The 26,503-nt window shown below is 37.9% G+C and overlaps 1 pseudogene; it reads right to left on the bottom strand.

The window, feature by feature from the left end:
* LOC125890728 (protein mono-ADP-ribosyltransferase PARP14-like) overlaps positions 1-26,503 on the bottom strand; it is a 45,158-nt pseudogene that overhangs the window by 8,287 nt on the left and 10,368 nt on the right.

The following is a 26,503-nucleotide window of genomic DNA, read 5'->3' as shown; positions in this document are numbered from 1 at the left end:
AAAAAGTCACAGTATAGCATGTCGTCCAAAATCATGAAAAAAAGTCACAGTATAGCATGTCGTCCAAAATCATGAAAAAAAGTCATAGTATAGCATGTCGTCCAAAATCATGAAAAAAAGTCACAGTATAGCATGTCGTCCAAAATCATGAAAAAAAGTCATAGTATAGCATGTCGTCCAAAATCATGAAAAAAAGTCACAGTATAGCATGTCGTCCAAAATCATGAAAAAAAGTCATAGTATAGCATGTCGTCCAAAATCATGAAAAAAAATCACAGTATAGCATGTCGTTCTAAATCATGAAAAAAAAGTCATAGTATAGCATGTCGTCCAAAATCATGAAAAAAAAGTCATAGTATAGCATGTCGTCCAAAATCATGAAAAAAAGTCACAGTACAGCATGTCGTCCAAAACCAGGAAAAAACGTCATAGTATAGCATGTCGTCCAAAATCATGAAAAAGTCACAGTATAGCATGTGTCCAAAATCATGAAAAAGTCATAGTATAGCATGTCGTCCAAAATCATGAAAAAAGTCACAGTATAGCATGTCGTCCAAAATCATGAAAAAAGTCATAGTATAGCATGTCGTCCAAAATCATGAAAAAAGTCACAGTATAGCATGTGGTCCAAAATCATGAAAAAAAGTCATAGTATAGCATGTCGTCCAAAATCATGAAAAAAGTCACAGTATAGCATGTCGTCCAAAATCATGAAAAAAGTCACAGTATAGCATGTCGTCCAAAATCATGAAAAAAGTCACAGTATAGCATGTCGTCCCAAATCATGAAAAAAGTCATAGTATAGCATGTCGTCCCAAATCATGAAAAAAAGTCACAGTATAGCATGTCGTCCCAAATCATGAAAAAAAGTCACAGTATAGCATGTGGTCCAAAATCATGAAAAAAAGTCATAGTATAGCATGTCGTCCCAAATCATGAAAAAAGTCACAGTATAGCATGTGGTCCAAAATCATGAAAAAAAGTCATAGTATAGCATGTCGTCCCAAATCATGAAAAAAGTCACAGTATAGCATGTCGTCCCAAATCATGAAAAAAAGTCACAGTATAGCATGTCGTCCCAAATCATGAAAAAAGTCACAGTATAGCATGTCGTCAAAATTAATGAAAAAAAGTCACAGTATAGCATGTGGTCCAAAATCATGAAAAAAAGTCACAGTATAGCATGTCGTCCAAAATCATGAAAAAAGTCATAGTATAGCATGTCGTCCAAAATCATGTAAAAAAGTCACAGTATAGCATGTCGTCCAAAATCATGAAAAAAAGTCACAGTATAGCATGTCGTCCCAAATCATGTAAAAAAGTCATAGTATAGCATGTCGTCCAAAATCATGAAAAAAGTCACAGTATAGCATGTCGTCCAAAATCATGAAAAAAAGTCACAGTATAGCATGTCGTCCCAAATCATGAAAAAAAGTCACAGTATAGCATGTCGTCCCAAATCATGTAAAAAAGTCACAGTATAGCATGTCGTCCCAAATCATGTAAAAAAGTCACAGTATAGCATGTCGTCCCAAATCATGTAAAAAAGTCACAGTATAGCATGTCGTCCCAAATCATGTAAAAAAGTCATAGTATAGCATGTCGTCCCAAATCATGAAAAAAAAGTCATAGTATAGAATGTCGTCCAAAATCATGAAAAAAAGTCATAGTATAGAATGTCGTCCCAAATCATGAAAAAAAGTCACAGTATAGCATGTCCTCAAAAATAATGAAAAAAAGTCATAGTATAGCATGTCGTCCAAAATCATGAAAAAAAAGTCAGAGTATAGCATGTCGTCCAAAATCATGAAAAAAAAGTCAGAGTATAGCATGTCCTCAAAAATAATGAAAAAAAGTCATAGTATAGCATGTCGTCCAAAATCATGAAAAAAAAGTCAGAGTATAGCATGTCCTCAAAAATAATGAAAAAAAGTCATAGTATAGCATGTCGTCCCAAATCATGAAAAAGTCATAGTATAGTATGTCGTCCAAAATCATGAAAAAGTCATAGTATAGCATGTCGTCCCAAATCATGAAAAAGTCATAGTATAGCATGTCGTCCCAAATCATGAAAAAGTCATAGTATAGTATGTCGTCCAAAATCATGAAAAAAAGTCATAGTATAGCATGTCGTCCAAAATCATGAAAAAAAGTCACAGTATAGCATGTCGTCCCAAATCATGAAAAAAGTCACAGTATAGCATGTCGTCCAAAATCATGTAAAAAAGTCATAGCATGTCGTCCAAAATCATGAAAAAAAGTCATAGTATAGCATGTCGTCCCAAATCATGTAAAAAAGTCATAGCATGTCGTCCAAAATCATGAAAAAAAGTCATAGTATAGCATGTCGTCCAAAATCATGTAAAAAAGTCATAGCATGTCGTCCAAAATCATGAAAAAAAGTCATAGTATAGCATGTCGTCCCAAATCATGTAAAAAAGTCATAGTATAGCATGTCGTCCCAAATCATGTAAAAAAGTCATAGTATAGCATGTCCCAAATCATGAAAAAGTCACAGTATAGCATGTCGCCAAAATCATTAAAAAGTCATAGTATAGCATGTCGTCCCAAATCATGAAAAAGTCATAGTATAGCATGTCGTCCCAAATCATGAAAAAAGTCATAGTATAGCATGTCGTCCAAAACCATGAAAAAAAGTCATAGTATAGCATGTCGTCCCAAATCATGAAAAAAGTCATAGTATAGCATGTCGTCCCAAATCATGAAAAAAGTCATAGTATAGCATGTGGTCCAAAATCATGAAAAAAAGTCACAGTATAGCATGTCGTCCCAAATCATGAAAAAAAGTCACAGTATAGCATGTCGTCCAAAATCATGAAAAAAAGTCATAGTATAGCATGTGGTCCAAAATCATGAAAAAAAGTCACAGTATAGCATGTGGTCCAAAATCATGAAAAAAAGTCATAGTATAGCATGTCGTCCAAAATCATGAAAAAAGTCATAGTATAGCATGTCGTCCCAAATCATGAAAAAAGTCACAGTATAGCATGTCGTCCAAAATCATGAAAAAAGTCACAGTATAGCATGTCGTCCAAAATCATGAAAAAAAAGTCATAGTATAGCATGTCGTCCAAAATCATGAAAAAAAGTCATAGTATAGCATGTCGTCCAAAAACATGAAAAAAAAGTCATAGTATAGCATGTCGTCCAAAATCATGAAAAAAAGTCACAGTATAGCATGTCGTCCCAAATCATGAAAAAAAGTCACAGTATAGCATGTCGTCCCAAATCATGAAAAAAGTCACAGTATAGCATGTCGTCCAAAACCATGAAAAAAAAAGTCACAGTATAGCATGTCGTCCCAAATCATGAAAAAAAGTCATAGTATAGCATGTCGTCCCAAATCATGTAAAAAAGTCATAGTATAGCATGTCGTCCAAAATCATGAAAAAAGTCATAGTATAGCATGTGGTCCAAAATCATGAAAAAAAGTCACAGTATAGCATGTCGTCCCAAATCATGAAAAAAGTCACAGTATAGCATGTCGTCCCGAATCATGAAAAAAAGTCATAGTATAGCATGTCGTCCAAAACCATGAAAAAAAAGTCACAGTATAGCATGTCATCCAAAACCATGAAAAAAAGGTCACGGTATAGCATGTCGTCCAAAATCATGAAAAAAAGTCACAGTATAGCATGTCGTCCAAAATCATGAAAAAAAGTCATAGTATAGCATGTCGTCCAAAATCATGAAAAAAGTCACAGTATAGCAAGTTCAAAAAAATCATGAAAAAAGACATAGTATAGCATGTCGTCCCAAATCATGAAAAAAGTCATAGTATAGCATGTCGTCCCAAATCATGAAAAAAGTCACAGTATAGCATGTCGTCCCAAATCATGAAAAAAAGTCACAGTATAGCATGTGGTCCAAAATCATGAAAAAAAGTCACAGTATAGCATGTGGTCCAAAATCATGAAAAAAAGTCACAGTATAGCATGTCGTCCCAAATCATGAAAAAAGTCACAGTATAGCATGTCGTCCAAAATCATGTAAAAAAGTCATAGTATAGCATGTGGTCCAAAATCATGAAAAAAAGTCACAGTATAGCATGTCGTCCAAAATCATGAAAAAAAGTCACAGTATAGCATGTGGTCCAAAATCATGTAAAAAAGTCATAGTATAGCATGTGGTCCAAAATCATGAAAAAAAGTCATAGTATAGCATGTCGTCAAAATCATGAAAAACATCATAGTATAGTATGTGGTCCAAAATCATGAAAAAAAGTCATAGTATAGCATGTCGTCCCAAATCATGAAAAAAAGTCACAGTATAGCATGTGGTCCAAAATCATGAAAAAAAGTCATAGTATAGCATGTGGTCCAAAATCATGTAAAAAAGTCATAGTATAGCATGTGGTCCAAAATCATGAAAAAAGTCATAGTATAGCATGTCGTCCCAAATCATGTAAAAAAGTCATAGTATAGCATGTCGTCCCAAAATCCATGAAAAATTCATAGTATAGCATGTCGTACAAAATCATGAAAAAGTCATAGTATAGCATGTCGTCCAAAATCATGAAAAAGTCATAGTATAGCATGTCGTCCAAAATCATGAAAAAGTCATAGTATAGCATGTCGTCCAAAATCATGAAAAAGTCATAGTATAGCATGTCGTCCAAAATCATGAAAAAAAGTCATAGTATAGCATGTCGTCCAAAAACAAGAAAAAGTCATAGTAGAACAGGAAGTCCAAAATCATGAAAAAAAGTCATAGTATAGCATGTCGTCCAAAACCATGAAAAAAAGTCATAGTATAGCATGTCTCCCAAAACCATGCAAAAAAAAGTCACAGTATAGCATGTCGCCCAAAACCATGAAAAAAAGGTCAGACTATAGCATGTCTCCCAAAACCATGCAAAAAAAAGTCACAGTATAGCATGTCGCCCAAAACCATGAAAAAAAGGTCAGAGTATAGCATGTGGTCCAAAACCATGAAAAAAAGTCATAGTATAGCATGTCGTCCAAAACCATGAAAAAAAAGTCACAGTATAGCATGTCGTCCAAAATCATGAAAAAAAAGTCACAGTATAGCATGTCGTCCAAAATCATGATAAATGTCATAGTATAGAATGTATTCCAAAATCATGAAAATATGTCATTGTATAGCATGTCGCCAAAACCATGAAAAAAATGTCAGAGTATAGCATGTCGTCCAAAATCATGAAAAAAAGTCATGGTGTAGCATGTCGTCCACAATCATCAAAAACGTCATAGTATAGCATGTCGTCCAAAATCATGAAAAAAAGGCATAATATAGCATGTCGCCCAAAATCAGGAAAAAAAGTCATAGTATAGCATGTCGCCCAAAATCAGGAAAAAAAGTCACAGTATAGCATGTCGTCCAAAATCATGAAAAAAAGTCACAGTATAGCATGTCGTCCCAAATCATGTAAAAAAGTCATAGTATAGCATGTCGTCCCAAATCATGAAAAAAGTCACAGTATAGCATGTCGTCCCAAATCATGAAAAAAAGTCACAGTATAGCATGTGGTCCAAAATCATGAAAAAAAGTCATAGTATAGCATGTCGTCCCAAATCATGAAAAAAGTCACAGTATAGCATGTGGTCCAAAATCATGAAAAAAAGTCATAGTATAGAATGTCGTCCCAAATCATGAAAAAAGTCACAGTATAGCATGTCGTCCCAAATCATGAAAAAAAGTCACAGTATAGCATGTCGTCCCAAATCATGAAAAAAGTCACAGTATAGCATGTCGTCCAAAATCATGAAAAAAGTCACAGTATAGCATGTGGTCCAAAATCATGAAAAAAAGTCACAGTATAGCATGTCCAAAATCATGAAAAAGTCACAGTATAGCATGTGTTCCAAAATCATGAAAAAAGTCACAGTATAGCATGTGGTCCAAAATCATGAAAAAAAGTCACAGTATAGCATGTCGTCCAAAATCATGAAAAAAGTCATAGTATAGCATGTCGTCCAAAATCATGAAAAAAGTCACAGTATAGCATGTCGTCCCAAATCATGAAAAAAAGTCACAGTATAGCATGTCGTCCCAAATCATGAAAAAAAGTCACAGTATAGCATGTCGTCCCAAATCATGAAAAAAGTCATAGTATAGCATGTCGTCCCAAATCATGTAAAAAAGTCACAGTATAGCATGTCGTCCCAAATCATGAAAAAAGTCATAGTATAGCATGTGGTCCCAAACCATGAAAAAAGTCATAGTATAGCATGTCGTCCAAAATCATGAAAAAGTCACAGTATAGCATGTCCTAAATCATGAAAAAGTCATAGTATAGCATGTCGTCCCAAATCATGAAAAAAAGTCACAGTATAGCATGTCCTCAAAAATAATGAAAAAAAGTCATAGTATAGCATGTCGTCCCAAATCATGTAAAAAAGTCATAGTATAGCATGTCGTCCAAAATCATGAAAAAAAGTCATAGTATAGCATGTCGTCCCAAATCATGAAAAAAAGTCACAGTATAGCATGTCCTCAAAAATAATGAAAAAAAGTCATAGTATAGCATGTCGTCCCAAATCATGAAAAAAAGTCATAGTATAGCATGTCGTCCAAAATCATGAAAAAAAAGTCAGAGTATAGCATGTCGTCCCAAATCATGAAAAAAGTCATAGTATAGCATGTCGTCCCAAATCATGTAAAAAAGTCATAGAATAGAATGTCGTCACAAATCATGTAAAAAGTCATACCATGTCGCCCAAAATCATGAAAAAAGTCACAGTATAGCATGTCGTCCCAAATCATGAAAAAGTCACAGTATAGCCTGTCGTCCAAAATCATCTAATTAAACTCAGAGCATGTCGTCCAAAATCATGAAAAAAAGTCATAGTATAGCATGTCGTCCAAAATCATGTAAAAAAGTCATAGCATGTCGTCCAAAATCATGAAAAAAAGTCATAGTATAGCATGTCGTCCCAAATCATGTAAAAAAGTCATAGCATGTCGTCCAAAATCATGAAAAAAAGTCATAGTATAGCATGTCGTCCAAAATCATGTAAAAAAGTCATAGTATAGCATGTCGTCCAAAATCATGAAAAAAAGTCATAGTATAGCATGTCGTCCCAAATCATGTAAAAAAGTCATAGTATAGCATGTCGTCCCAAATCATGTAAAAAAGTCATAGTATAGCATGTCGTCCCAAATCATGTAAAAAAGTCACAGTATAGCATGTCGTCCAAAATCATGAAAAAAAGTCATAGTATAGCATGTCGTCCAAAATCATGTAAAAAAGTCATAGTATAGCATGTCGTCCCAAATCATGTAAAAAAGTCATAGTATAGCATGTCGTCCCAAATCATGTAAAAAAGTCACAGTATAGCATGTCGTCCCAAATCATGTAAAAAAGTCATAGTATAGCATGTCGTCCCAAATCATGAAAAAAGTCATAGTATAGCATGTCGTCCCAAATCATGAAAAAAAGTCACAGTATAGCATGTCGTCCAAAATCATGAAAAAAGTCACAGTATAGCATGTGGTCCAAAATCATGAAAAAAAGTCATAGTATAGCATGTGGTCCAAAATCATGAAAAAAAGTCACAGTATAGCATGTCGTCCAAAATCATGAAAAAAAGTCACAGTATAGCATGTCGTCCAAAATCATGAAAAAAAAGTCACAGTATAGCATGTGTCCCAAAATAATGAAAAAAGTCATAGTAGAGCATGTCGTCCAAAATCATGAAAAAAGTCATAGTATAGCATGTCGTCCAAAATCATGAAAAAAAGTCACAGTATAGCATGTCGTCCAAAATCATGAAAAAAGTCATAGTATAGCATGTCGTCCCAAATCATGTAAAAAAGTCATAGTATAGCATGTCGTCCCAAATCATGAAAAAAGTCATAGTATAGCATGTCGTCCAAAATCATGAAAAAAGTCACAGTATAGCATGTCGTCCAAAATCATGAAAAAAAGTCACAGTATAGCATGTCGTCCAAAATCATGAAAAAAAGTCATAGTATAGCATGTCGTCCAAAACCATGAAAAAAAGTCACAGTATAGCATGTCGTCCCAAATCATGTAAAAAAGTCATAGTATAGCATGTCGTCCCAAATCATGAAAAAAGTCACAGTATAGCATGTCGTCCCGAATCATGAAAAAAAGTCATAGTATAGCATGTCGTCCAAAATCATGAAAAAAAGTCACAGTATAGCATGTCGTCCAAAATCATGAAAAAAGTCATAGTATAGCATGTCGTCCCAAATCATGTAAAAAAGTCATAGTATAGCATGTCGTCCCAAATCATGAAAAAAAGTCACAGTATAGCATGTCGTCCCAAATCATGAAAAAAAGTCACAGTATAGCATGTGGTCCAAAATCATGAAAAAAAGTCACAGTATAGCATGTGGTCCAAAATCATGAAAAAAAGTCATAGTATAGCATGTCGTCCCAAATCATGAAAAAAAGTCACAGTATAGCATGTCGTCCAAAATCATGTAAAAAAGTCATAGTATAGCATGTGGTCCAAAATCATGAAAAAAAGTCACAGTATAGCATGTCGTCCAAAATCATGAAAAAAAGTCACAGTATAGCATGTCGTCCAAAATCATGAAAAAAGTCATAGTATAGCATGTGGTCCAAAATCATGAAAAAAGTCATAGTATAGCATGTCGTCCAAAATCATGAAAAACGTCATAGTATAGTATGTCGTCCAAAATCATGAAAAAAAGTCATAGTATAGCATGTCGTCCCAAATCATGAAAAAAGTCATAGTATAGCATGTGGTCCAAAATCATGAAAAAAAGTCATAGTATAGCATGTGGTCCCAAATCATGTAAAAAAGTCATAGTTTAGCATGTGGTCCAAAATCATGAAAAAAGTCATAGTATAGCATGTCGTCCCAAATCATGTAAAAAAGTCATAGTATAGCATTTCGACCAAAACAATGAAAAAGTCATAGTATAGCATGTCGTCCAAAATCATGAAAAAAAGTCATAGTATAGCATGTCGCCCCAAAATTATGTAAAAAGTCATAGTATAGCATGTCGTCCCAAAACCATTAAAAAAAGTCATAGTATAGCATGTGGTCCAAAATCATGAAAAAGTCATAGTATAGCATGTCGTCCAAAATCATGAAAAAGTCATAGTATAGCATGTCGTCCAAAATCATGAAAAAAAAGTCATAGTATAGCATGTCGTCCAAAATCATGAAAAAGTCATAGTATAGCATGTCGTCCAAAATCATGAAAAAAAAGTCACAGTATAGCATGTCGTCCTAAAACATGAAAAAACGTCATAGTATAGCATATCGTCCAAAACCATGAAAAAAAAGTCATAGTATAGCATGTCGTCCAAAACCATGAAAAAAAAGTCATAGTATAGCATGTCGTCCAAAATCATGAAAAAGTCATAGTATAGCATGTCGTCCCAAATCATGTAAAAAAGTCATAGTATAGCATGTCGTCCCAAATCATGAAAAAAAGTCACAGTATAGCATGTGGTCCAAAATCATGAAAAAAAGTCATAGTATAGCATGTGGTCCAAAATCATGAAAAAAAGTCATAGTATAGCATGTCGTCCAAAATCATGAAAAAAAGTCACAGTATAGCATGTCGTCCAAAATCATGAAAAAAGTCATAGTATAGCATGTCGTCCCAAATCATGAAAAAAAGTCACAGTATAGCATGTGGTCCAAAATCATGAAAAAAAGTCATAGTATAGCATGTCGTCCAAAATCAGGAAAAAAGTCATAGTATAGCATGTCGTCCAAAATCATGAAAAAAGTCACAGTATAGCATGTCGTCCAAAATCATGAAAAAAAGTCACAGTATAGCATGTCGTCCAAAATCATGAAAAAAAGTCATAGTATAGCATGTCGTCCCAAATCATGTAAAAAAGTCATAGTATAGCATGTGGTCCAAAATCATGAAAAAAAGTCATAGTATAGCATGTCGTCCCAAATCATGTAAAAAAGTCATAGTATAGCATGTCGTCCCAAATCATGAAAAAAGTCACAGTATAGCATGTCGTCCCAAATCATGAAAAAAAGTCACAGTATAGCATGTGGTCCAAAATCATGAAAAAAAGTCATAGTATAGCATGTCGTCCCAAATCATGAAAAAAAGTCACAGTATAGCATGTGGTCCAAAATCATGAAAAAAAGTCATAGTATAGCATGTCGTCCCAAATCATGAAAAAAAGTCACAGTATAGCATGTCGTCCCAAATCATGAAAAAAGTCACAGTATAGCATGTCGTCCCAAATCATGAAAAAAGTCACAGTATAGCATGTCGTCCAAAATCATGAAAAAAAGTCACAGTATAGCATGTGGTCCAAAATCATGAAAAAAGTCACAGTATAGCATGTCGTCCAAAATCATGAAAAAAGTCATAGTATAGCATGTCGTCCAAAATCATGAAAAAAAGTCACAGTATAGCATGTGGTCCAAAATCATGAAAAAAAGTCACAGTATAGCATGTCGTCCCAAATCATGTAAAAAAGTCATAGTATAGCATGTCGTCCCAAATCATGAAAAAAGTCACAGTATAGCATGTCGTCCCAAATCATGAAAAAAAGTCACAGTATAGCATGTCGTCCCAAATCATGAAAAAAAGTCACAGTATAGCATGTCGTCCAAAATCATGAAAAAAGTCATAGTATAGCATGTGGTCCCAAATCATGAAAAAAAGTCACAGTATAGCATGTCGTCCCAAATCATGAAAAAAAGTCATAGTATAGCATGTCGTCCCAAATCATGAAAAAGTCATAGTATAGCATGTCGTCCAAACTCATGAAAAAAAGTCATAGTATAGCATGTCGTCCAAAATCATGAAAAAAAGTCATAGTATAGCATGTCGTCCCAAATCATGAAAAAAAGTCACAGTATAGCATGTCCTCAAAAATAATGAAAAAAAGTCATAGTATAGCATGTCGTCCCAAATCATGTAAAAAAGTCATAGTATAGCATGTCGTCCAAAATCATGAAAAAAAAGTCATAGTATAGCATGTCGTCCCAAATCATGAAAAAAAGTCACAGTATAGCATGTCCTCAAAAATAATGAAAAAAAGTCATAGTATAGCATGTCGTCCCAAATCATGAAAAAAAGTCATAGTATAGCATGTCGTCCAAAATCATGAAAAAAAAGTCAGAGTATAGCATGTCGTCCCAAATCATGAAAAAAGTCATAGTATAGCATGTCGTCCCAAATCATGTAAAAAAGTCATAGTATAGCATGTCGTCCCAAATCATGTAAAAAAGTCATAGCATGTCGTCCAAAATCATGAAAAAAAGTCACAGTATAGCATGTCGTCCCAAATCATGAAAAAAGTCACAGTATAGCATGTCGTCCAAAATCATGTAAAAAAGTCATAGCATGTCGTCCAAAATCATGAAAAAAAGTCATAGTATAGCATGTCGTCCAAAATCATGTAAAAAAGTCATAGCATGTCGTCCAAAATCATGAAAAAAAGTCATAGTATAGCATGTCGTCCCAAATCATGTAAAAAAGTCATAGCATGTCGTCCAAAATCATGAAAAAAAGTCATAGTATAGCATGTCGTCCAAAATCATGTAAAAAAGTCATAGCATGTCGTCCAAAATCATGAAAAAAAGTCATAGTATAGCATGTCGTCCCAAATCATGTAAAAAAGTCATAGTATAGCATGTCGTCCCAAATCATGAAAAAAGTCATAGTATAGCATGTCGTCCCAAATCATGTAAAAAAGTCACAGTATAGCATGTCGTCCAAAAAGATGAAATAAAGTTATTTTATAGCATGTCGTCCAAAATCATGAAAAAAAGTCATAGTATAGCATGTCGTCCAAAATCATGAAAAAAAGTCATAGTATAGCATGTCGTCCCAAATCATGAAAAAAGTCATAGTATAGCATGTCGTCCCAAATCATGTAAAAAAGTCATAGTATAGCATGTCGTCCCAAATCATGTAAAAAAGTCATAGCATGTCGTCCAAAATCATGAAAAAAAGTCATAGTATAGCATGTCGTCCCAAATCATGAAAAAAGTCATAGTATAGCATGTCCCCAAAATCATGAAAAAAGTCATAGCATGTCGTCCAAAATCATGAAAAAAGTCATAGTATAGCATGTGGTCCAAAATCATGAAAAAAGTCATAGCATGTCGTCCAAAATCATGAAAAAAAGTCATAGTATAGCATGTCGTCCAAAATCATGTAAAAAAGTCATAGCATGTCGTCCAAAATCATGAAAAAAAGTCATAGTATGTCGTCCAAAATCATGTAAAAAAGTCATAGCATGTCGTCCAAAATCATGAAAAAAAGTCATAGTATAGCATGTCGTCCAAAATCATGAAAAAAGTCATAGTATAGCATGTCGTCCCAAATCATGTAAAAAAGTCATAGTATAGCATGTCGTCCCAAATCATGAAAAAAAGTCACAGTATAGCATGTCGTCCAAAATCATGAAAAAAAGTCATAGTATAGCATGTCGTCCCAAATCATGAAAAAAAGTCATAGTATAGCATGTCGTCCCAAATCATGTAAAAAAGTCATAGTATAGCATGTCGTCCCAAATCATGTAAAAAAGTCACAGTATAGCATGTCGTCCCAAATCATGAAAAAAAGTCATAGTATAGCATGTCGTCCCAAATCATGAAAAAAAGTCACAGTATAGCATGTCGTCCAAAATCATGAAAAAAAGTCATAGTATAGCATGTCGTCCAAAATCATGAAAAAAAGTCATAGTATAGCATGTGGTCCAAAATCATGAAAAAAAGTCACAGTATAGCATGTCGTCCCAAATCATGAAAAAAAGTCACAGTATAGCATGTCGTCCAAAATCATGAAAAAAAGTCATAGTATAGCATGTCGTCCAAAATCATGAAAAAAGTCATAGTATAGCATGTCGTCCAAAATCATGAAAAAAGTCATAGTATAGTATGTCGTCCAAAATCATGAAAAAAGTCACAGTATAGCATGTCGTCCAAAATCATGAAAAAAGTCATAGTATAGCATGTCGTCCAAAATCATAAAAAAGTCATAGTATAGCATGTCGTCCAAAATCATGAAAAAAGTCACAGTATAGCATGTCGTCCAAAATCATGAAAAAAGTCACAGTATAGCATGTCGTCCAAAATCATGAAAAAAAGTCACAGTATAGCATGTCGTCCAAAATCATGAAAAAAGTCATAGTATAGCATGTCGTCCAAAATCATGAAAAAAAGTCACAGTATAGCATGTCGTCCCAAATCATGAAAAAAAAGTCACAGTATAGCATGTCGTCCCGAATCATGAAAAAAAGTCATAGTATAGCATGTGGTCCAAAATCATGAAAAAAAGTCACAGTATAGCATGTCGTCCAAAATCATGAAAAAAGTCATAGTATAGCATGTCGTCCCAAATCATGTAAAAAAGTCATAGTATAGCATGTCGTCCCAAATCATGAAAAAAAGTCACAGTATAGCATGTCGTCCAAAATCATGAAACAAGTCACAGTATAGCATGTGGTCCAAAATCATGAGGAAAAGTCACAGTATAGCATGTGGTCCAAAATCATGAAAAAAAGTCATAGTATATCATGTCGTCCAAAATCATGAAAAAAAGTCATAGTATAGCATGTCGTCCAAAATCATGAAAAAAAATCATAGTATAGCATGTCGTTCTAAATCAAAAATCATGAAAAAAGTCACAGTATAGCATGTGGTCCAAAATCATGAAAAAAAGTCATAGTATAGCATGTGGTCCAAAATCATGAAAAAAAGTCATAGTATAGCATGTCGTCCAAAATCATGAAAAAAAGTCATAGTATAGTATGTGGTCCAAAATCATGAAAAAAAGTCATAGTATAGCATGTCGTCCCAAATCATGAAAAAAAGTCACAGTATAGCATGTGGTCCAAAATCATGAAAAAAAGTCATAGTATAGCATGTGGTCCAAAATCATGAAAAAAGTCATAGTATAGCATGTCGTCCCAAATCATGAAAAAAAGTCACAGTATAGCATGTGGTCCAAAATCATGTAAAAAAGTCATAGTATAGCATGTGGTCCAAAATCATGAAAAAAGTCATAGTATAGCATGTCGTCCCAAATCATGTAAAAAAGTCATAGTATAGCATGTCGTCCAAAACCATGAAAAAAAGTCATAGTATAGCATGTCGTCCCAAATCGTGAAAAAAGTCATAGTATAGCATGTCGTCCAAAATCATGTAAAAAAGTCATAGTATAGCATGTCGTCCAAAACCATGAAAAAAAGTCATAGTATAGCATGTCGTCCCAAATCGTGAAAAAAGTCATAGTATAGCATGTGGTCCAAAATCATGAAAAAAGTCATAGTATAGCATGTCGTCTGAAATCATGAAAAAAATTATGACAAAACGTCCTCGGACAGTATCAAGAAAAAAACGTTATAGAAGAAATTATATAAAGATCTATAAAGTTGTATGAGACTTGAATTTTTTTTATTTATTGTTTTAAATTTATTGCTCTTATTTGATTATATTACTGTTTTTAGTATTTTATTTCTGTTTCTGTGCAGCACTTTTTTAATCATCAGCCGTCCATTTCAATACTTTTACTTCCAGTAGTCTGTATTTAATACTCTGCTGCTGAATCAAACTGGGCTCCACTAACATGCTCAGGTCTGCTGAGGCCGATGTTAAAGGCTGATGAATTTTAACATCTGATGGTGGATGTGACACAAACTCTGTGCAGACAGAACCTACTGTACCTGCGCATCACATCACATCACATCACATCACATGCCTCACCTGTCTGCTCTAATAGCCAGATGAGTAAATAACACCAGAGAAATCAATGTTTCACAGTTTATCCCATCAACATGACTGACTGCACAGGGAACCAGTGAAATGACAGAAATGACAAACAAAAAACGAGGAAACACGAAAGAGGAAACATTTGAGAGAAGTCAGACTGAGTGTCAGTCCCTGCAGGAGGAGAGCTTTCACAGTAAAGAATGAACAAAGCTTAAATAATCAGAATGTGATTGTAATGTAAAGTATAAAGATTCTGTTTGTGCAGACCTGTTCCAAGCGCTGGGAAGGAGACCGATTTAAACTTGTTCTCTTCACAATACTTCAACAAAGAGTAAACGATGTCCTTAATCTTTGCAGGATCGTTCCGGCCGACAACGTGGATGATGTGTCTGCTGGGCAGCAGGCCGCCTGACGTCATGATGAACTGGCTAGGCTGGTAATTCGGAGAACTCACTACAGAGAGGAGCCACACAATACTCATAACACAGCTGGATGCATGGTTCAAATCGTCAGCAAGGGGAGAATAATCATTTGTAAAGTAATGGATGAATGGTTGAAAGGTGACGCTGAAGAAAAGAGCATGAAGTGAGTGGATGAATCAAGGTGAAGCTGCAGCTACGTACCTATCTGTGAGCACTCCAGCTGAACTGTTAACCCAGCACTGTCTAAGATCGCCTTTGACACTCCTGAGAAATTAAAAGAGAAGAGGCCAATAAATGACTCTGCTGTGAGTCAGAGAGGATATATGAACCACAAAACACAAACACAAATCTATTGTTTAATTAAATTAGGGATGCACAATACATAGCGTGCCGATAAACTGTCGGCCGACAATGGAACATTTTTATAACTATACATTACTGTATCCCAGTAATTAAAATTATCATTCATTTAATTCATTCACTGACTTAACGAGGGCAGTGTCTTCACACCCAACACAGTGGGTGGTGGCACATGTACCTTTAAACTTGGTTTGCAAGCCGCCAATAAACACAGAGAAAAAGAAGAGCAACTGCAGCATGGTGTCTAGGGAGCAAACATGTCACAATGTGGACGTCTTTGACAGTTCCACAGGAAGACAACAGGACTGTGCCAAAGGGTCTGTTTTCCGACCACCCAACACCCCACCCAGCCTGGTCTCACTCTGAGGTTATCGAAATCTGACGTTTGGGCAGTGATTTGCAGCATCAGAAACCAACAAAAAAAGCCGTCCTGTAACTTTGGCATGATACGCAGCCGCTTGATGTTATAGTTTAATGGCGCCCGGTGGATCGCCCAGTAGGTGTATTTATTGATTTACATAAAGCGTAAATCGATCATTCCCTCCCTCTTCAGAAATGTAAACGCTGTGGTCTAAGAGGTGTCGCACTCCTTTGGTTAGGCAGTTATTTAAATAAAAGATATCAGTTTGTAACAATCAACAATACTGAATCACATCTACGAAGAGTAACCTGTGGTGTTCCACAAGGTTCAGTATTGGGACCTCAGTTATATATACTTTATTTAAATTATATTTGTATGATATCTAATGTGTTGAAATTTGTAACATTTGCTGATGAAACACATTTATTTTATTCAGGTGAGGACGTGAAAGAGTTATTATAAACAGAGGAAAGGGAACTGATCATGTTGAAAAAAATTGTTTGCTGTAAATAAGTTCTCACTAAATAAAAATAAAACAAAATTTATGGTGTTCGGTGGCATCAGGGCTAACTGTGAAATAAAACTGAACTTAAATGGTGTTGAGATTGAAAGAGTATATGAAATAAAATCTTTGGGTGTGATTATAGATCACAAACTGTTGGAAGCCACACATAGAACATATTAAACTGAAATTATCCACATCTATTGCTGTTATACAACAGTGTAGTTGATGAATGAGAAATGTTTGTATATATTTTATTGTTTACTTTTAATTTCATATATGTCCTACTGTGCTGAGATTTGGGGAATTGTTTATAAAACACATATAGACTCTATAATTAAACTTCAGAAAAGAGCCCTCAGAATAATACATAAAGCTGATTATTGTGAATTTACTAATCACCTGTTTACAGCATCTGGACATTGTGTATTTAAAAACATTGGAAATACTTTTTCAAGTTGTCAACAAAAAAACCTTCTTGTCAGTATTCATTTTTTTTAGATTAAGAGAAGAAAATTAGAATTTAAGAGGGTTGTTTATTTATGGAACATGTAAAGTTAGAATGTAAAATACAGATGTGTTTCTGTTTCCTTTCTTTGGCAGTTTAAATACTGATGACAGATGCCTTCACAAAATGAAATGGATGCAAAGTCACATCGACCTCCCACAACAAAATTCTCATCAGTTCGTTCTTGAGTCCACCTGGACGTTTGTGTCAAATTTGAAGAAATTCCCTCAATGCGTACTTGAGATATCGAGAATAAGACGGATGAACATAGCGCCCCCTGCTGGGGCTATCACGTGCTCTGAGAACTTAAACATTAAAAAAAAAAAAAGAAACAGGACAGTCTTTTGTGAGGATCGCTCAGTGAGGCAAACAGAATGATGGTGAGGAGGAGAAAAAAAGAGTCACCTGATTTAAGGGTAAAGTCCTGATTGGAGGAGTTGATTATGACATCACAGGCCTCCTTGGTGATGTCTCCAGATGACACCTCAAGGGTGAGCTGACCCATCTTCATCTGATACACACCGAGGGAGGGGGACGACACCTGACTGAAGGAGGCTGAGACACACACACACACACACACACACACACACAACTTAGCTTTAGCAAAACTCAGGAAACTCCAAGGCACTCTCTTTGGAAAAATTAAAAAGCCTTTATTGTTATGGCTTGGTCATCTTAAATGCATGCATTGTATGTAACCTTTGTATGTAGTCATGAAAATTCTGTTCTATTAAGTGCGAAGGAGGACATCTAGTGGTCTTTGTATAGTACTACAACCCTAAACCTGCTTCTGCCAAGGGGAGGCCTCTGATTGGTGGTTTGAAAGCTTTTAAGGAAGTCTCTTCCATTTTGAAAATTGTTTGACTCCCTGATGAAGGCTTGTATGCCAAAACGCGTCTGAGTTTTTAAAAGTTTAAGATGACCAAGCCATAACAGTAAAGGCTTTTTTTAATTTCCTGAGTTTCCTGAGTTTTGCTATATATGATTGTCCCATCCAAAGAGCACCTCAAACAAACAATTTGAGTCCTGGAAGCGCTCCTCTATAGACATTTTGTACAGCTTAGCTTTACTTTACATAAATTATAACTACATTATATTAATTTATATATTTGTGATCAGAACTAGAGTTAAAGACAGAACTGCCAACACTGCTTTGAGACGGATTTGAAGACTTAAAATAAATAAACTTATCGTTCTGTTTCACTACAGAAAACGTACATATTTTATCATATTCCGTTTCTGACAGTATTTTCCCCCAAATCCAACACTGGAGCTTTAATAAAAGGTTTTTGGTGTTTCTCACCTGAGGACTGCTGTGGCACAGAGGCGGAGTGACGAGGTGAATGTCTAACTGGTGACTCGTTGAATCCCTGAGCTTCATGTTGGATGTTTCTCTGAAGAGTCTGACCTCTGAACGCCCTGCTGAAACACTGACGGACAACATGTTGTTAACTACATAAATACATCAAAATGGATGCACCAGAATAAATCTTATCATTTAGTTTATTACATGTAACGTTCAATTTGTTAAATGTAACATAGTTTATTGGATGTGATTTTTTTTAATGTAATGTACTTTTTTACTTGTGATATCTAGTTTATTGAATGTAACATTTAAATTATTGAACATAACATTTAGTTTATTAACTCTTTAAACTTGCTGTCACCATCAGAACGTGGCGAGCACTTAAACATGCCGTCCACAGAGACATAAAAACTCACATCCACAGTTTGGCTGTCACTCGGGTGAACGACGATGGCCACCTCTCTCAGATGGCGAGGATTCAGTCTGCGGCTGAATGAGTGGATCTCCTGCAGCAGGAATCTGGACACCAGGTCTTTGGGGAAGCTCAGGTTTCCGGTGCCAAGGGCCGGGAAGGACAGCGACGCCATCTGACATTTCTCAGCCTCCTCTAGACAGTAACTGATGATGGACAATAACTCCTGAGATACGGAGACGGCACAGAGAGCAGGTGACACTGAGGTTAGAGAGGCTGCTGGTGCAAACAGTCAGCGGTATGAAGTCAGAAATAAATAAGGGGTCAGTTAAATAATTATTAGACATTTGTGTGAAGTTTTTTCACAATTAGCGTTTGGATTTTTGAGCTATGGCCAAAAACATGTTTAATGAGGTCACACTGACCTTGACCTTTGAACTCTGACAACAAAATTCTACTCAGTTTATTCTTCAGTCAAAGTGGTTGTTTGTGTCAAACTTTTAAAAATTCAATTTAGGTGTTCTTGAGATAGCCACGAGAATGAGACAGACAAGGTCACGGTGACCTTGACCTTTAAACTTGACCACCACAATCCACCAGTTCATCATTGAGTTCATGTGAATGTTTGTGCCAAATTTAGAGAAATTTCCTGAAGCTGTTTTTGAGATACGAGGGTGGGCTGAAAGGTTCATAGGCTGGCTAACAAGGAGTAATGTCAGAGCAATGAAACTTGGCAGGCATTAAATTCCACCCTCTCTGACACTAACTGCATTGTTTCCTTCTAGTTAAACTTTGTCTAGACTGACAAGGTGTCAGTCAGTGTCTGTATAATTGACATGTTTTTATATTAGTGTTTGTAATGATTTGATTTTTGTGGTGGACCCCAGGAAGATTAGCAACCGCTGAGGTGGAAGCTAACGGGGATCCAAATAAATAAACAATAAACAATAATTCTAGTTAAACCCACATTTGACAGCTAATCGAGGACTTTGAAAATTAGTACGACAGAAATTTCATGAACATGGACAAAATTTGGCATTGTGGTGTTATCAAAGATCTGCAGAAAAAGGGGTTAGCCCCAAAGGACATTCATGCTGACATGGTTGCTACATTAGGGGACGATGCTCCAGTTTTATCAACTGTGCAAAAGTGGGCAGCTGAATTCAAGAGGCGTAGGGAGAGCCTTGAAGATGACCCAAGGTCCGGACATCCTGCCACAGCTACTACCCAAGAAAACATTGATCGTGTTCACCACATGGTGATGGGTGACAGAGGTTTGACTGTTAATCAGATAGCTAACGCTGAAAGAGGAGAGAACATTCTGCACAATGAACTTGGCATGCCGAAGGTTTCCGCTCGGTGGGCGCCACGGGTTTTGACCCCTGATCAAAAGCACACCAGGCTGGTCATGTCGCAGGAGAACTTGACACGTTTGGAAGCAGATCCAGCTGGTTTTCTTGAACGTTTCCGAACCCAGGATGAGTGTTGGGTCCACCACTTCGAACCAAAGACAAAAAGGCAGTCCATGCAGTGGAAACCCCCCCTCTTCACCCCCTCCAAAGAAGGCCATGGTGGTGTCATCAGCAGGGAAGATGGCTTCAGTTTTCTGGGATGCAAAGGGCATTGTGTTTATTGGCTACCTTCAGAGGGGCCAAACAACATGCTAACTTGCTGAAGCAGCTGCAAAAGGCAATCAAGACAAAATAGCCAGGAAGACTGACGAAGGGGGTCTTGTTTCATCAGGACAATGCTCCAGCACACAAGTCTGTGGTTGCAATGGCTGCTGTGCATGACTGTTGCTTTGAACTGGTTGATCATTCTCCATATTCACCTGGTTTGGCACCATCTGACTATTTTCTGTTCCCCAACATAAGAAAACACTTGGCTGGGAAGCAGTATCAGACTGATGATGAGGTCATATCTGCTGCTGAGGACTTTTTTGACCATCAGGATGAGAGCATCTATACCAAGGGGATCCAATCGCTGCAACACAGATGGAAGAAGTGTAGACCACAGGGGAGACCATGTTGAAAAGTAAACCACATTTGGTCAAATCTGACCACTGCATCATGGTCAGCCTGTGAACTTTTCAGTACAAGAGAATATTTGCAGTTTACTTAAAGAGGTGGAAATTAATTCATATATATGTAAAGTGCTTGAAGATTCAATCATAACAAAAGTGTTTGTCATTCAAGAGAGACAATAAAAACAAACGGGATGGTCACAGTTGTCACACTGAAATTTAAGGTGTGTTGACGGATTCATGTTGTCAGCTTGTACACTGAAAAACATGCAAGAAAACATTCCACCATAAAAGTTGCTGTTTAGCTGCTGGCAGTCGGCAAAGTCAATTCAATTCTTTTATCTTGGCCTACACTGAACCGAACTGAACTGAACCATCCTACTTGGTGGAAACGAGGCTTTTGATGTACAGATTACATGTTGGTTTTGGTATCTAATCTCCTACATTCTACTCTACTCCCACAGGAAGTAATTGTCTGTAAATGTAAGGCACATGATAGCTGAGGATCCAGATCTAAAAGTGACGGAGGAGCCGATGTAGCAGCAAACGCTGCTGCTGAAGCTCCAGAAAAATGTTCTTGCTCAGATTTAATTATGTCTGTGAAGAATGGTGTTTGACTGGTTTAAGTTTCTGGTCCAAGAGTTTCTTTGAGTGCAGAGGAAATGGATGAATGATGATAACCTATCGCATTCATCTCTCAAACTCTTGGACCTCACAGACTTGGCTGCACTCTGTTCCAGCTGCAATGTCGCTGCACCCAGTCTAGACAGTGCTTGTGATTCCAACAGACGTGCCGCATGTTCAGACATGCCCCAGATACACGTCTAGTTTTTCAGTTTTCACAATAAACGCCCTGTTAAAATAAATACGTGCAAACATATCAATAAAATAAAACCCCTCACCTCCTCCGCCTGGCCGGCTCCGTTGTTCCAATATGGGCAAACAGTGTGAAAGACTTTACGACACTTAAGGTTAAACCCATCTGTGACGACGACGTCGCCGTACGGCAACGGGGACGACCCGGCTTCAGACCGGACAGCTGACTGCAGGCTGTGACCGGCCACCTGCAGGATCGCTTTGGACACAGCTCCCTGGTTCAGGTTCATGTCCTCTGAGATGGTGTTGACGATGACATCAGTCTGTGGGCCAAAAACACAGCATTGTACACAAAGTTAGGACAGCAACTGAAGGATCAGAAAATTAAGACGTTATTCTTATAGAAGCTCCAGTGTATCGGATTTAGGAGGACATAGTATCAGAAATGAAATATAATATAATATAATAAGTAGGATATGAGCTGTTTATATCTACATAGGGAGCGGACGCTCGTCTACAGAGTTCTTGCGGTGTGTTTCCAGTGTGTCTGATCTGTTCTTTACCCGTCTCACTTAATTTCAGTGATGTCTTTGTGTTCACAGACCTCAGATACTTCAGCAGTTACTTTGATGAGATTATAAGATTATCATAGCTCATAGAAATAATGGACAAAACATCGAAAATAAAATCCATGTTTAACGACTGGAATAGCGCTTTAAACCACGGTTAGTTTCATTCACAGGAACTTTACTGCCATCTAGTGGATATTTTTATCTAAACCTCCTCCATGTCATCAACAGGCGGCACACACACATTAATAGTTTGTGCATCACAGGGTCAGGACTCACAGTCTGGTCCTGGATGTTTCCCTTCAAGAGAACAATCTTCAGACCCTCAGCTGTGGTCTGCTCCAACCTCCCCGACCTGCAGCCAATCAGAGAACAGGACTGATGTCATCACAGTGAGTCACCATTACTGCGTCCAAAGTTTGTTTTTGTTACTCAAAAGACAGAAATCGTAGCGCCTGCAGACTTCCTGAGCTGCATAGCATGTGTTCTTCATTTCACATTTTGGTGCTTTTATTTTGAAGCATTGACCCTGGTCTTGACTTGTTAATGACCCTGTGATGGACCGGGTATTAAAAACATCTTAGATAATGCCCTTAATACTTTTTCAAGAACAAAAATAAAATCAAGAAGACAGAAGAAGAGAAATGAAAGACAAAGAGAACAACCTTACCCTCCATGCCCTCCGGACCGGGCGTGTCCCCTGAGGCTGTGACCTCCGCTGTTACCTTGCAGACCTCGTCCTCGTCCTCCACCTCCTCTTTCACTAAAGCGACGGCCCCTGGGCGACTGGCTCTGACCTCGACCCCATTGATGCCCACTGGGAGGTGAACAGTAGAGTTTAAACACTCATACAAGTCTGTGTGATTTAAACCTCATAGGCCCCGATCACACAGAAAGCATGCTGCCTTTTTTTTTAATGCCACTAGTGGAAAAAAAAAAACGCTTGCTGTGCTTTTTTGATTGTTGCCAGGCAACCACCCCATCACCTCCTTACCCTAACCTTCCCCTGTAATCAATCTAGTGTTTATTTTTTTGTTTGTTTTTTTGTTGAGGCAGAGGGTGCTGTCTGTAGCTCTGGTTGAGGGTGAGAGGCTGTCAGCAGATAAACAGAGATCTGTGTGGGTACATGAGACCCTAAAAAAGAGGCTGGATCATGGGGAGTACCACCAGTTGGTCCAGGAGCTTCTCCTCCATCATGGACGTTTACAGTACTGCACTTATCTGCTGTTTTCTATTCAGATGGTGCTAACTGTGCTTTGTAAAGTCGTATAGCTCTGGGTATCCAGCAACCACCACCACCAGTTTCTCCTCCATTGTTTACCAACTGTAAACTTGTTGTCGTGACCACCACAGAAGGCCTTCCTCCCACATCATCTAATTGGACAATGGGAATAAAGGATGACGAAAGAAGAGATGAGGTGGGGTGCTTTTCTGCTCTGAATTGAAGTTCAGAGTGCTCCGGCAAAAATGCCAGGCACCTTGAGCACAGAAACACGAGGTGCACATCAACACAAAAACTGTGAGCAAAAACTTAGAAACTGTTACAAAAAGTCACCTCCAGCTGCTAAAACGCTGTCTGTGTGATCAGGGCCTAAACCTGCGTATAACTTCCACCACTTCTAATGTTAAACTATTCCTTTAAATATCCACCCGCCTCCAAATCCCCACAGTATGTTCCCTTCAACAGTAAAAGTCCATCATGATAAAAATGTTTTTTGGATTTACCCTGAAGCCCCGGCGTCTCTTCCTTCTGTCGGCTGTGGTAGTGTCATTGAAGGTCCGAGGTCCATGAACTCTTTGTTGACAGCTGTGGCCAGGACTCTCACGGTCTTATCATTGTTGTCCACCAGGTGAATCTCTGTCAATGATCTCGGACCCCCTGGACTGTCGAGAACTCCCGCACAGCCTGAGCAATGGTCTCAGCACAGAGGTCAACAGGAAAACCAAACACACCTGAGCTGATCGCTGGCAGCGCGATGGTTGAGCAGTTCACTTCCTCCGCTCGTGTCAGACTTCTTTTAACAGCGAGGTTCAGACGTGACACTGATGTCTTCCTGTCAAAGTCAGAGAACCGTGGACCAACTGCATGGACAACGTGCTTGCAAGGCAGGTTGTATGCACCTGTTACGATGGCATCACCTGGACGTAGTTTTCCATTCCTGGCAACGTGGTTGTCGCTGATTTTCTGCAGCTCCGGTCCTGCAGCCTTGAGCAACGCTAAAGCTAGACCACCAATGTGCTTCAACTCCTCGTTAGCTGCGTTGACCACTGCATCCACTTTGAAGCTACAGATGTCTGCCTTGCTGACGGAAACCAGAACTCCACTTGTGGTCTTCACTTTGCAATAACTAAGGCCATTTTCTTCCTCGTAGTCTTCTCCCTCCTCTTCCTCTTGAATCTCTGGACGAAGCAATACCACACAGCTGAACTCTGTCATTATTGTAGACAGGAACAGGCTTCCTTGAGTCTGAAAGTACTTCTTAGCTCCAGGCTTGTCCACGATGAAGGTGTCAGTGAACAGAGCACCAGTCAGCTCCTGAAAGCAGAATTTGGCTTTCTGGACATGGAGACGAGCCCCAGCCAGGATGATTTTTGGCCTCTCTGAGTCAAAACGGATTTCCACATCATTAGCTTTGGCAATACTGACCCAATCTTCTGATTTCTTCTTGCCAATGAACTGAACAACAGCACAGGACTCGACAATGGTTTCTTGAACTCGTGAGTAGTTCTCGATGAATTCCTTCAGACTGCGGGTAACCTCTTTCACTGGATCCTGGAAGCCGGCCACCATTACTTTGTCTCTTCTCTCTGGGTGGATCTGAATGGCCACTGTTCTCTTATTCGCAGAGTTGTAGGTGTCCAACAGCTGTTGTTTCAGGTTCACCCACTTGTGAAGTTTCAGAACTTCCTGGTCTTCTACATCCAGAGTCTGCACAGCTAAAACGGTCTTCATCTTACTCTCAGCAGCAGCAAGAACACTTTCAGAACTCCCTAACAGGAAGAGCCCTTTGCTCTCAATGCTGTAGATGGCACTGATGCCTTGGGATGTGAACAGGCACTGTGACATCACCATGGGATCCACTGTCTTCAGAAAGTCTAGAAGATGTTGGGGGACATTCAGCTGCTTTTTACTCATACCCACATTCTTCTCCAAGATCCATGCCTTGGTCTGGAAAACCTCTGCAGGGAGTCCTGTAATGGTTAATTTCTGGGTTCCTTCATCAAAGGAGAGTTTCATGTCAGGAGAAATGTCCTGGGCAGCTTTCTGGAAGCCCTCCTGCTGCAGGATGTAGAACATCACCGGGGACATATTCATTATCTCAGAGACACTGTCTGTCTGCCGTTTAATCTGATCCATGGCTTTAAGAACAATGTTCTCCACAGGGGCTTTGATTTGTTTTATATCGTCAGCTCCACCAGCCAAGGTCAAAATCCCCCTGGATGCATCCAGAACGGGGATGGCGTTTTCCCTGATAACAGAACGAACGTCTTTTCTGCAACTTTCCATGCATGTGCGTTGCTGGACATTCAAAGGCTGTGTACTGGGACATTTGCTCACGGAAGGCCTTTTGGCGGTACTCATCCAATTATCGACGTGTTTGGAGGTCAGACCTTTCTGCCTCAAAAAGCTCGGGAGAGGGCTGAGTTTCACCTCTGGGTTATCCAAGTCCACGCTGCAGAAGAACGGACTCATCTGATCGTTGATGCTTTTTAACAGCTTCTTCATCAGGAGGAATTTCCAGACAACGTGGTGAACGCTCTCTGTGAAGGGCTCGGGCATCTTCCATGTTGGTTGTTCTTTGCCGTACAGGGCGGAGCCCAGGGACTCATGGTACGGATACATCTTGACAGGAATGGTCCGCATCACATAGTCTTGTTTTATGCAAATACTTTCCACAACTGCAGCAATACAGTGAATAAAAAAGAAAGATCAAGTAAGTGGTTGTTCTATTTACAGCTACAAGGCATTTAAATGATACTGTAAGTCTTTAAAGGTACTTTATGGCCAAAAGTATGTGGACACCCTTGTTCTTACATTTGCTTTTGATTAGAGTCTGTTTTTCCTGGTTTGGTCTAAGAAGTCCCAATGAAATGAAGTCTGTATGTAACAGCATGCAACAACATTTTACTCATCCTCTGTTAGCTCACAGACTGCATAAAATAATGGATGTAGTTACCATAACGTCAAGTTTGTCAAGTTCTTGCACTGAGAGCATGGTCATTGTGGACGTAGCCACAGTGACATCACCTATTATTTTGTGACTGATGTTTTGAGACTTCAAGTTCAGCATCTTGACCGTTGTAATCTTGTATTTTGGGACCAGATAAGGCCATATCTGAAGGGAGGGTGGAGCTTTGAACGAGTGAGGGATGGATCTGACTGAGAAGCTGAGGGCGCTAACAGCAGACGAACTCTAAGCCTTAAGAAAACATAAACAGGTGAGTTATACAAAAATTCACCTCCGTACAGTTGTCATGAATGTTGAAATTAGTTATTAAGACCAATACAGTTTTTGTACCAGGCTGTAAACGTGTTTAT

This window comes from Epinephelus fuscoguttatus, linkage group LG6 (assembly GCF_011397635.1).
Source record: "Epinephelus fuscoguttatus linkage group LG6, E.fuscoguttatus.final_Chr_v1".
Taxonomy (NCBI): Eukaryota; Metazoa; Chordata; class Actinopteri; order Perciformes; family Serranidae; genus Epinephelus; species Epinephelus fuscoguttatus.
This window is presented reverse-complemented; position numbering and strand designations above follow the sequence as displayed.